Raw genomic sequence first — 11,255 nt, forward strand, 5'->3', positions numbered from 1 at the left:
AGCTGGAAAGTGATACAAATGAGAGAGTCTTATCGGTGAAAATCTTCACGGACACCACAAGGCGATGAAAGCTGAGAAAAAAAAATGAGAGAGGCTTGATAGTGAAAACCCTTCAGGCACTACAAGTCGAATAAGATTGAGAATCAGATGGGGAATCGCCAAATGAAAATCTTGAAAGACGATTGACGGTAGAGGATAGGCCACATGCTCATGTCATGACCATTAGAGTCGGTATCTGCGTTTGATAGGTTTTTATTTATAGTTTCTCTTGTTAAAGAGTCATCTTTTTCCTTTGTCTTTTATTCGGTTCCCTTTTTGTTTATCTTTCTCCTTTCATAGAAAATTCCCCAGTAGAGTCTGTTTGGTCAGAACAAGTGAGAAATGACTTCAAAATCTGTCATCAGCTTTCCAATTAGGCAAGACCAGATCTGATTAGAAGATCCAAATGGTCTAAGTCAGGAAGGAACAAGCGCGAGGCCAATGTCAAGAAAGATATCCCCAGTAAAAGGAAATTGACAAAAGGATTGACGAGTGTCAAGAGGGATATCCTTGCCGAAATCAAAGGTTATTAAACTTCAAGGCCAAGGCCCGTGGACAAATCAAGAAGAGCAATGAGCATTATTTGGGAAATTCATACGAGAATAAAAGGTCGGGAAAATGACAGTTTTCGAACTATGCCACAAAAGAAGAGAGATATCCCCAGCAGAAAGGGATCATTCCCAGCAAATAATATCGTCCCCAGCAAGTTTTTTTTGGAACGCAGAGCAGGGAAGGAGAAAGGGAAAAGCCATCCCCGGTAGGAGTATCACAACCAACCACCACAGTCGAATCTTAAAAGGAAATGGGATTGATGGCGGAAATGCATGCCATAAGGGAGATTGTCAAACTGGGGCAGGAAATTTTCCTTTCATTTAGAAAATTTTCTAGAAGTCAAATACCAATTCGGGGAAGAATAAATATAGCACCAGTCTCAAGGAAAATGGTCTTTGAACCAGTTTTACCCCCAGCATAACAAGTTTTAATAAAGGAAGTTGTTCCCCAGCGGACAGAATAAAAGGATGAAACTTGTGCTCGGAAAAAGCAAAAGGCCAGTATCATTCCCAGCAGCCTTCAGAAGAGTGAAACACTAGTTTTGAAGGAATCAAAATCTCCCAGCAGTGTTATCCTCAACAACGTTATCCCCGGCTGATAACATTTTATCCCCAGCAATGTTGAGAGAGAAAAGTTTTGAAGGAAGTAGCTTTGGAGAAAAGGGGAAGAAAGGAGACTCCCCAATAATATTATTCCCCAACAGGTAAGTAAATAATTCCCCAGCAGTGTTATCCCCAGCAGTCTCGGGAAAAGACAACACGAGCTTTTAAAGGAGAAAATCATCCCCAGCAAGGCCACAAATCGGCCACCATTTTAAAAACTGATAAAATTTTCTTTGCTTGAGAGTTGAAACAGGAACAAAGCAACGCAAGGGAAAAAGAAAAGAAAAGAAGGAATTACAAAGGTAAGTTTCTCAAACCTCTGATCTTTACATTTTCCTACTAGGATAAAAGTCCTAGTCTGATGAAATTTTCTCCTGAGATATCAAATCTTAGTCCGATGAATCTTTCTCCAAAGCTCGAAAGGAGCTTGATTTATTTTTAAAGTATTAGAGTTGAAGTCAGGAGCCCGCCTGGAGAATGGAGGCTGAATATATTTTGAAAAGTTGAAGAAGTCAGGAACCCGCCTGGAGAATGGAGGTGTTAAAATCTGAGAAGTTGAAGAAGTCAGGAACCCGCCTGGAGAATGGAGGTGTTAAAATCTGAGAAATTGTTAAAGTCAGGAGCCCGCCTGGAGAATGGAGGTGTTAAAATTTTGAGGAAGTTGTTGAAGTCAAGAGCTCGCCTGGAGAATGGAGGCTGAATATATTTTGAAAAGTTGAAGAAGTCAGGAACCCGCCTGGAGAATGGAGGTGTTAAAATCTGAGAAGTTGAAGAAGTCAGGAACCCGCCTGGAGAATGGAGGTGTTAAAATTTAAGAAATTGTTAAGTCAGGAGCCCGCCTGGAGAATGAAGGTGTTAAAATTTAAGAAATTGTTGAAGTCAGGAGCCCGCCTGTAGAACGGAGGTTGTTAAATTTTAAGTTAAAGAAGTCAGGAGCCCACCTGTAGAATGACAATTTAAATTTCATGTTTTTAAGTTGGAATACATTTCAGTCTTTACATTTAAGTTGAAGAAATTGGGTTCATCCGCCCTCGAATAGGATATTATGGGTTCATCCGCCCTCGAATAGGATATTTTGGGTTCATCCGCCCTCGAATAGGATATTTTGAGTTCATCCGCCCTCGAATAGGATATTTTGGGTTCATCCGCCCTCAAATAGGATTTTATTTTCAAAGTTGTTGTTGAAATCAGGAGCCCGCCTGAAGAGAGGAAAGGCGTTTCATTTTTTAAAGTTGTTGAAATCTCGCCAGCCTAAAGAAAGGAAAGGCATTTTATTTTTCAAAGTTGTTGTTGAAGTCAGGAGCCCGCCTGAAGAGAGGAAAGGCGTTTTATTTTTAAAAGTTGTTTAAATCTCGCCAACCTAAAAGAAGGAATGTCACTTTATTTTCAAAGTTGTTGTTGAGGTCAGGAGCCCGCCTGAAGAGAGGAATGACATTTTATTTTCAAAGTTGTTGATGAAGTCAGGAGCCCGCCTGAAGAGAGGAAAGACATTTTATTTTTAAAAGTTGTTGAAATCTCGCCAGCCTAAAGAAAGGAATGACATTTTATTTTCAAAGTTGTTGATAAAGTCAGGAGCCCTCCTGAAGAGAGGAAAGGCGTTTTATTTATTGAAATCTCGCCAGCCTAAAGAAAGGAATGACATTTTATTTTCAAAGTTGTTGTTGAAGTCAGGAGCCCCCCTGAAGAACAGAATGGTGTTTTATTTTAAAAGTTGTTGAAATCTCGCCAGCCTAAAGAAAGGAATGACATTTTATTTTCAAAGTTGTTGTTGAAGTCAGGAGCCCACCTGAAGAAAGGAATGACATTTTATTTTCAAAGTTGTTGTTGAAGTCAGGAGCCCGCCTGAAGAGAGGAAAGGCGTTTTATTTTTAAAAGTTGTTGAAATCTCGCCAGCCTAAAGAAAGGAATGACATTTTATTTTCAAAGTTGTTGTTGAAGTCAGGAGCCCGCCTGAAGAAAGGAAAGGTGTTTTATTTTTAAAAATTGTTGAAATCTCGCCAGCCTAAAGAAAGGAATGGCATTTTTATTTTTAAAGTTGTTGAAGTCAGGAGCCCGCCTGAAGAGAGGAAAGACGCGTTTTTATTTTAAAAAAAAAGTTGTTGAAATCTCGCCAGCCTAAAGAAAGGAATGACATTTTATTTTCAAAGTTGTTGATGAAGTCAGGTGCCCGCCTGAAGAGAGGAAATGCGTTTTATTTTTGAAATCTCGCCAGCCTAAAGAAAGGAATGACATTTCATTTTCGAAGTTGTTGTTGAAGTCAGGAGCCCCCCCTGAAGAACATAATGGCGTTTTATTTTAAAAGTTGTTGAAATCTCGCCAGCCTAAAGAAAGGAATGACATTTTATTTTCAAAGTTGTTGTTGAAGTCAGGAGCCCGTCTGAAGAAAGGAATGGCATTTTATCTTCAAAGTTGTTGTTGAAGTCAGGAGCCCGCCTGAAGTGAGGAAAGACGTTTTATTTTTAAAAGTTGTTGAAATCTCGTCAGCCTAAAGAAAGGAATGACATTTTATTTTCAAAGTTGTCGTTGAAGTCAGGAGCCCGCCTGAAGAAAGGAAAGGTGTTTTATTTTTTAAAAGTTTTTGAAATCTCGCCAGCCTAAAGAAAGGAATGACATTTTATTTTCAAAGTTTGATGAAGTCAGGAGCCCGCCTGAAGAGAGGAATGACGAATTTATTTTCAAAGTTGTTGGTTGAAGTTGGGAACCCACCCATATAATAGAGGAATACATTGCAAGTCAGTAAAGCAGAAGAATCCAACAGGAATCCCAAGCGGGAAACAATAAAAATCCCCAGCACCGGAAAGCGGAAGGTTGCAACAAGAGATCCCAGTGCAAAATCAAGCACATGAGTCAAAAGGAAGAAAAGACGCATCTTGAAAGAAGCGGCCTGTGAACATTGAATTATGCCCAGCATAACAAAGCTTAATGAAGAAAGCCATATCCCCAGCGGACCGAACCAGACAGTGAGAATTGGTATTCAGAGTAGCAAAATGTCGGTGTCACCCCCGTCAGTTCTCGAAAGAAAGAAGCACCGGAATCGACGCAAGCCGACAAGAAAGTAAGGCATCAAGAACAAATGGAAGATAGATGGGATCTTGTAATCCATAGTCTAGCCTAACTTCTTGATTTTTCTTTTAAGCATGGTGTAATAAGGAGGTCAGCAAACAGTAAAAGTAGCATGCAACAGCAGCAACATTGCAGTCCCACGGTAGTCCCAGCTACCAAAACTTCCCGAACTACATTAACCTGATTCACTTTTAGCTAGGGATATGTAGGAAACCTTTGAAGCAAAGGTTCGGTTAAATTTTTCTTTTTCAAAAAAATGCTTCACACGGAGTACTCGGATGGGCAAAAATCGCTCACTTTATCTTTGCACGAAAACCCTTCGTGTCTTCGGGCAAAGAGGGGCAGCTGTAAGCACGTGATTTTTGCCCTATGAAAGAATTACTCCCAAAAAATTCAAAATAAAACGATTTTCCTTGGTGTGCAATTTTGAGAATTTTTGTGACATTTTTGGATAATTATTTATATTTGTCTGTGCATGTTTATTTGTCAAATTAATAAAAAATACAAAAATATATCGCATTTTGCATGTAAGATTTAATTCTACAATTGTTAGTAATTAAGTTTGTTTTACAAAAATTAAAAATTACAAAAATAGGCATCTTTTGCATTTTTAGCATTTAATGTCCAAATGTACAATTTTATGCTTAATTATTAGTTAATTGTGCGTTAATTGTTATTGGGAGTTAATTTGCGCTTTTATAACTTAATAATAATTTAAGGATTTTTAGAATTTAGTTTTAGAAAAATAAAAGAAGAAAAGAGAGCAAAAATATAAAGAAAATCGGAATTGGGCTCTTCTTCAAATTCAAGCCACAAGTCCAAAAAAATACCCAACCTTCCCCATGACCCAGTCCATTTCAAACCGGGTCGACCCGGTCCATAACCCAAATACCCAACACACCCCCTATCTTACACAAAACAAAACAAAAAACCAAAAAACCCTAAAAAACCAAAACCTAAAACACTACCCATCCGCCACCCCCCTCTTTTTCTTTCTTCTTCTTCAAGCTCCAAACAAGCGATCCATGGTTGTCCCCGCCACCCCTGCTGCTTCGTCTTCATCGCACCACCATCCGTCGAGCTCCAGCCATCGACGACGAACAGCTCCGTCGACCACTTGAAGCAGCCCGTCAACGAACATCGTCGCCGCGTCTCAAGAAGCCATCGCTGCTGCTTCACCTTCTCAAACGACCCCTCCAGCAAACCCAAACAACCACAGTCCTCACGTCCACCACGACCATGTCGGACGACCACCTGAACTTCCAGCCCGTCGTTGCTGACCATGGACGAGTTGCAAGCTCGTCGCTGTTGCTTCTTCTGCTCCGCCACCACTGTTGCTGCGTCTTCTTCTCCTCGCTTGCTGCTACTGCTTTGTGCTACTGCTAACTGCTTCGTGCTGCTGCTGCTGCTCCATCATGCTGCCACTACTTCATCTTCTTCAGTCGTTTCCCAGCAGCTCCATCACGTCCAAACAAATCCCATGGCTGTTGGTCGATGCCCCTAGCGCCTCCCTTCCGCTGCGGTGTTGCTGCCACGACGTTGTTTCGCTTCTGCTGTTTTGCTGCCACCATTTCATTTATTCGAGCTTCCGTCGAGGTCGTCGTTTATTGTTTTGAGGTCGTCAAGGTTAAAGGGAAGGTGAGTTTGTCGTTGAATTCAAGATTCGTTAGGTCGTTGGCAGTCTTGGTGCGATAATCGCTTCCGGACGGATTTGTTTTCATTTAAGTTCTTCGTCGTTCTGATCCGGTTAGTTGGTTTAAGTTTCGTTTCTGTCCGTAATTTGTTTGATATTTTTCGGAATTGAAATCAAATATATTTGATATTAATTTCATGTTCATCGTTTTTTTTTTCCAGTTTGTTTTCATTCATTTTTCTTGTTTATTTTTAGGTAGAAATTGATTAGCTTAATTATAATGTTGCTAGATTTAAGTTGAAGATTCAATTAATTATTTTTCAATTTGTTTTATTAATTTAAAAGGATTTAATTTTAATATAGAAGAGTGTTAGTTTAAATCGCTTGAATCCGTTGTTTGTTGTTTAAAATAGATTTAATTCGTGTTCATTTTGTTTGAAGTTCGTTTTTTCAGTAATTTAATGTGCAGTTATGTTTTGGTTTTAATTTTTTTTTTGATTCAATGTATCTTTGTTATAATTTTGTTGGATTTAATTTAAAAAGATCAATTGATTATTTGAAGTATAGTGATTTGAATATGTTTATTTGTTTTGTTTAAGCTTAATTCGAGTTTAATTCGAATTTGAATAAAACTTGCTTGTTATTGTTGTTGAATCTTTTCATTTATGTCCATACTTTGTTTGATTGTTCTTGAATCCGAAATTAGTATAAGTTTGATTTTCTTGTTTGTTGTTTATCATTTCTGATTATTTCTTCAGTTTGTTTCATGATCTTGTTTAGTTTTAATATAGAAATTATTGATTGTAATGTTGTTAGATTTAATTTTAAGTTCAAATGATTATTGAATTTAGAAATCTGAATATACTTGTTTGTTGTTGTTGTTGTTGTTGAATCTAAAAATAGGTTTGTTTGTTGTTTAAAAATATTGTTCAATCAAAATAATTTTAGTTGTTTCTTTGTTGTTCATCATTTAGTTTGAATTGGTTGTTGAAAATTATTTAGAAATTGGTCATATTTGCTGTATTTTGGTTGAAATTGATTAGGTGAATTGGTTATAGCTGATGGGGGTAGTTTGGTAATTTGCAGTACGTTCAGGGGTAAAATGGTAATTTCAGTAAGGTCAAAGGAGTATTTTTGGAATTAAAATTCTGAACAATTATTTATTTTGAGTGCTCTTTCAATTAGAATTAAAATAATATTAAAATAATCAATAATGGGAGACAAGATATAATGGTGGGGAATAATGAAATTGTTTAATATAAGCATGGGGGACAAAATATAATGGGGTATTTGTTTAATGTAGTGGGGGACAAAACATTAAGTAGTGGGATTAAGAGGGGGTTGAGTGGGAAGATAGTGAGTTTTATGTTTAAAAAATGCTGAAAGATGGGGATAAATAGAGAGACTTGATCAGATTTTTAAAAGAAGAAGGAGAGATAGAGAAAAAAGAGAGCTGGATATTAAAGAGAGAGAAAAATTCCGAAAATACTAAGACTCCAAAAATAAAAAGAAAAACATTCTGGAAATTCAAAAGAAGAATAGTATACACCCGATATACAATTTAAATATTCTGATATACGGATTCAGAAATTAAGGGTTGAACATTAATTAGTCTTTCAAATCTGAAAAGATTCCTTTGGCTTCCGTCCGTTGATTGTTGTCGGTGTTTCTGGATTTTTATCTTGATTTTAAAATCTGTCACTGGTTTCTCGTTGCTGGTTGTTACTGGTTGCTGGGGTTGCTGTTGTTGTATGCTACTGAATTTCTGCTGATCTCCCTTTTCTTTTGCTTCCAATATCAGGTACACGACTGTAACACTAGCTATTGCAAGCTAATAATGTGGAAGCATGAATACATATGAAGAATTGAATTTTGAAGTTTTAATGTCGCTTTTCTTTGTTCCTTTTATTGATTATATTTAGGCTATTTTCATGTATTACTGAATAATAATTGGAATAAGAGAAAATAACATAAGTTAGTCTTTAATGAATCGGTTTGGCAAAATGGGTTAGTTCACTAGTTATGAAGGTTTTAAGATTATCAACAGTAGGTTAATCGTGAACAAGTAGCTAAATTTAGCTAAGGTATGAATTTAAACTGAATTTCGCGAATTAGGCATTAAGGCATGATTTGAGTTCAAACAAGATTAGAAGAACGTTTAAGTTTAATAAACTTTCTAATAAGCATTAGTAATTATGGTTAAATCTAGTTTCAAATGGTTGTGAATAATTAATCTCAATAGTTTTTTTCATAACAATGCGAGTTTTAATCTAGCTATATTTGATTCTTTTGAATATTAGTTGTCGAATTTTTATTTTTATTTATAATTTCGAATTTTGTGAGTAAAATTCCTTTTCATCAATATTTATATTAATCTAGCAATTAGTATGCCATGTTTTCTTAAATAAAAAAAGAGCTCGTAATTAATTAGGATTTTCTTTCTTTATTTTAGAGACTAATTTTAATAGAAAAATGTAGTCGCTTTAAGATTTGTCCATTTAAAATAAATGAGATGAGTCTCGCCTAGTAAAATATATAGATTGCGGGGCCCTCACAAATATATGCATTAATTATTTAGAACATCGGAGTTGGCCATCTAGTGAAATTTTACGGCCTTTCCCAAAACAACAATACGCTAGTCGCTCTAGGCACGTCTTTAACAAAATTATTTTCTTAAATATGGGTGTGCATTTATGTAACCCAAATCCAAATCTCAACGGAGTCGAAATGTGTCGATAACCACGGGTGCATTGATTGCGACGTGGTTTGAAATACGTTTTCACAATGTTGCAATTCTCCGTAAAATAATAACAATAAATAAAAATAATAAAAGCGGTTAAAGGATAAAATTTGCACATAAGTTTATAATATGTATTATATCAAATAATCAAGCTGAATATAACAGTTGAGTGACCGTGCTAGAACCACAGAACTCGGGAATGCCTAACACCTTCTCCCGGATTAACAGAATTCCTTATCCGGATTTCTGGTTCGCGGACTGTAATACAGAGTCATTCTTTTCCTCGATTCGGGATTAAAATTGGTGACTTGGGACACCCTAAATCTCCCAAGTGGCGACTCTGAAATAAACAAACAAATCCCGTTTCGATTGTCCTTTAATTGGAAAAAACTCCTTCACTCCTCGCGGGGACGGAAAAAAGAGGTGTGACAACAGTTACAAGGAATCTTTAGTCATAAATATTTCTGTTACGGTTAAACATGAACGGGAAATCAATACAACTAATACCATTAATGATCCCAAATTAAGTAAGGAAACTATTATAATTATATGCTCTTATATAAGAGCTGACATTTCATTTACAGGAGAAAGGAACGATGATTATTGAAATTCATACAATTATTCTTTGCTTTATTCTCCAAGCTTTGAGCCTTAATTTTTGGGAGTGATTATTAGTTCATTCCTTATTTTCTCTATCAATTATTTTCATTCTTTGATTTATTTCTTCCAAAATCGTTGGGAAAGTGAAGTAAATCTAGATTATCAGTAACCCGATTTCATCTAGATATTGACTTTGACCGAGAAATCGTTTTTTGGTTAAACAAATTATCTCTCGGCAAGAAAGTGCAAATGTGTTTTATTGCTATATTTGGTTTTTGCATCTTTTACTTGTTGAAATTCAAATGTTTTTTCTTCTCTATAGTCAAGGTTTTAACTATTCTTTCTTTTGGAATATCATCAGTGTCAACCTATTTGTCTTCTATAGACTCGATTTGCCACCGAAGAGTGGTGCAAACTTCTATGGTAGTAAGTTCCTTGATGCTAAAGAGCTATTGGGAAGTTATGTGTCATATTTAACTATAATTGTCGCCAATTTGGTAATTATTAAACATAACAAATTAAGTTTCAAAGAGAAGACATAAATCTAAATTCTGGGCAAAGACTGCAGACTATGTGATATTATTTGTAAAGTGTGGCTAAATTTAACTATTGACATATTTAGCACAAGATAACCATTGAAATTGTTTGGAACATATGCATCCAACAAAATTGTTTTAAAGTGTTTTTTCCTTATCTCTTAAGTCAGATTAAAGTGTTTTTTCTCTGGGGCTTCGGAGTGGCGAAATGGATACTGTTATACATAGATTTATTATTCTGCTATACAATACTAGGAGATTAATAAAATAGAGATCAAGCTTAATTTCTCTGGCCTGTTATATTCTATCTTATTCTTGTTTGGTGCTTATTATTGCATTGATCATGGTTATTTGATCATTACATTACTAATAGAAACTAGGGATCCACCAAACTATAGAGAACCTGGTTCTCTATCAATTCCCACAGCAAAATAACAGTAAATAAGGAACACATAATATTTATGTGGAAAACTCCCAGCTCACGAGATTAAAATTCACAATCTATACTAGTAAGATTTCAACTTTACTAACTGAGCAAACTTTAGATTACAACCTATTGCAATTTAGGAATTAAACTCTTAATCTCTCACCTCTTGCAATACCTATATTGTAAGCTCTTTATGATAACTCTACTACAAAGCTTCACACTTGACTAACTCTAGTCAAACAACCATAAGCAATAATGGTTTAAATGATGTCCTGCTAAATACTTCTAACAAGTTGTGTAGGAATTATAAGTAAATAAAATGAAACAAAACATAACAATACTTAAGGACATTAGACATATTCAATGTTGGGATCTGGTCCTTTGTTTTGTAGCTGCTTTGTTCTTCAATGCACCTAAGGAAAACATAGACGGCTGCACACATGAAGGAATGTATGTTTTACAAATGCAAGTGTTTGGTCAAATCCATGTAACATGATGTATATATGTGAGAGATCATGAGAGTAGTTATAAGGGCATTTCCAATCTCCAGCAAAATGCAGTTGTACTGTTGTAAGTGCAGTGCAGTAGCTTTAACAACTGTAGAGTTGATTTGCCCGACGACCTGAGGACCTGATCCTATTTGTTCCCCGTATTGTTCTCTTGTCTGTTTTCCTTGAAAATAAAGCCAAACAACATGGTATGTTATTATTTTATTTTACAACCAAAACTGTATTTTATCTAAATTTAATTTTTTTTATTTGAGTGTGGTTATATTGAACATGTCTATTCTGAAAGAGAAACGTCTCTTCCAAAAGGTCTGGATTTTTAGTGTATCAATAAGAGTTTTTTCCAGCAAAGTGGCATAGAAATACCAGCATATATATATTCTTGACTTCTTGTATTATAAAAAAGATCCGCAATTAAAATACGGGCAATATCTTCTTTCAAAAAAGTTTTTTTCACCCCTCAAGCCTTCTCAATTTCGTTTTCAATTTACTGATTATTTTCTGACAGGATGTTTAATCATTTTGTTTTCTTAAAATAACAAGCAATAGACTTGTGT

This window comes from Nicotiana tabacum, chromosome 5 (genome assembly GCF_000715075.1).
Source record: "Nicotiana tabacum cultivar K326 chromosome 5, ASM71507v2, whole genome shotgun sequence".
Classification (NCBI taxonomy): domain Eukaryota; kingdom Viridiplantae; phylum Streptophyta; class Magnoliopsida; order Solanales; family Solanaceae; genus Nicotiana; species Nicotiana tabacum.